Consider the following 2,114-nt stretch of genomic DNA (forward strand, 5'->3'; position numbering starts at 1 on the left):
CCCATGGACTTGCAGGGAGAGAAGCTTTCTCAAGTTCAGGCTCATCAGCCTCTGCTACACACCACAGCCGTGGGGTCACTCATGCAGCCTGTGCATAATGGAACTGCCTGTGTTTGGTTTTTTTCAGGCGTTCCCCATGGTTTCTGTGTGACCTAAAAACCTATAATCCTGGGAAACACCCAAGTGGGTGGTTCTTACGGACAGTTAGTAAAGGAAATGACCGGCAAAAAGAAACATGTGTTGGCTTTGTGAGGCTGATAGCAATCTGTTTAGCTGAAAAGACATCCCCATTGCATCGACCCACAATGGGTTCCGATTTCCTACTTACATCTATTGGTGTTTACAGTAGCCTGCCAGGCCACCTGAATACAATGACTTCTTGAAAACAATTCTCAAAACTTGTCCCCTTGCCAGGTTTCCCCCCACCCCTTTGTCTTTTTATTTCATTTGTTTTTGAATATTTTATGCTAGGGCACGAAAGTAAAATAGTTTATCTAAATAAATTTTACTTCACTGAGAACGATTTACTCTACTGAAAAATCTTAGTGTGCTAAAAAGATATTGAGAAATGAAATCTTCCTTTATTCTTGCAAATTCTTTAGAAAAGGGGAGAACTTTCTAATAATAATTGCTCACACAATTATAACAAGTAATTATAATTAACACATTAATAATTGTGTATAGCTATTGACGATCTACTATACTAGTCATAAACTCTCCCAAACTTAATATAAATAATTTAATCCTATAACAAACCTATGAAGAAGAGACTAGTCTCCCCAAATTACTGATGAAAAAACTGGAGCATAGAAAAGCTAAGTACCTTGCCCAAAGTCTCACAGCTGTTTCTCATGGGCCTGGAAGTCCCAGCTTGGATTTTCGTCCTTTAGGTAAAGATACAAAGCAAGTTTTACTTGAAGAAACATTTTAGCCAGAGACACTTCACTTGTGCTGTTGAATTTTAAATGGAATAATCTTCAGTACGAACGTTGTCAAGCTCTAAATATGCCCACACAAACATGTTCTAAATAGCAATTTAAAAATCACTGGCTATTTTGATAGCTGTGCTTTTAAACAGGTATAAAGTACTTTTTAAAACATAATTCATCTTAAAAGAAGCAATTTATTAATCTTTATAATAAAACACAGTGGTCCTGGCTCGGTGGCTCAGCCTGCAATTCCAGCATTTGGGAGGCCGAGGCTAGTGGATTGCTTGAGCCCTTGGGTTCGAGACCTGCCCGGGCAACTTGGTAAGACCGCGTCTCTACGATAAATAAAAAATGAGCCAGGCATGGTAGCGCGCGCCTATATTTCTGGCTACTTGGAAGGTTGGGGCGGAGGGATCACCGGAGCCCAGCAGGTTGACCCTGGGGTGGCCATGAGTGTGCCACTGCACTCCAGCCTGGGCGACAGAGTGAGACTCCAACTCAAAAAAAATAAAAAATAAAAAACACAGTGTGACTTAATTTTTTATGAAATTAAAAACACTTTTGTGATGAAAAATATAACTTCCCTAACTTTTATTTTATATATGTGGACTTATTTAATAGTATAACAACCAAATTTAAAGTCAAATATTATCCAAAAAATAGAATCCTTTTGATTCAGATTTACTATCTAAATCTAACCTACATTTCTAATCAATTGAGTTTCTACCCTTTCAGCATTGGAAAAAATATATAAATTAAATTTATAACAAATGAATTGTTTTTTAATTACTATATGTAACTCATTAAATTTATTTTGCTTCAACTTCCCCCAAAAAATCATTGAGCTTTTTTTAAAGGCATTGCGACTCTCAAGCTTTTCTTTTTTTTTTTAACTCTTAATTCATGTCACATGTTGGCATAGGACGGCAATAACTTATTCATTCCTCAGCATCAACCCACTTCCATTCCCCCGTCATTCCACTTACAGAGCTGACTGTACTTTAGGCAAAACTAGTTTTTGAAACAGCTTTTGAAATTCTGGATATAACTCTCAAGACTCAAGGAGAAAAATTATACTCCTGAGACAAAGATATTAACTCACAACATTTTGTATGAGGCAAGTGTTTAAGTTCTTACATAGGAAAAGGTTTTGCTTCTTGATGTTATTGTTTTAACTTCCACCTA

Source organism: Carlito syrichta, unplaced genomic scaffold (assembly GCF_000164805.1).
Source record: "Carlito syrichta isolate Samal-C Ts95f unplaced genomic scaffold, Tarsius_syrichta-2.0.1 Scaffold92196, whole genome shotgun sequence".
Taxonomy (NCBI): Eukaryota; Metazoa; Chordata; class Mammalia; order Primates; family Tarsiidae; genus Carlito; species Carlito syrichta.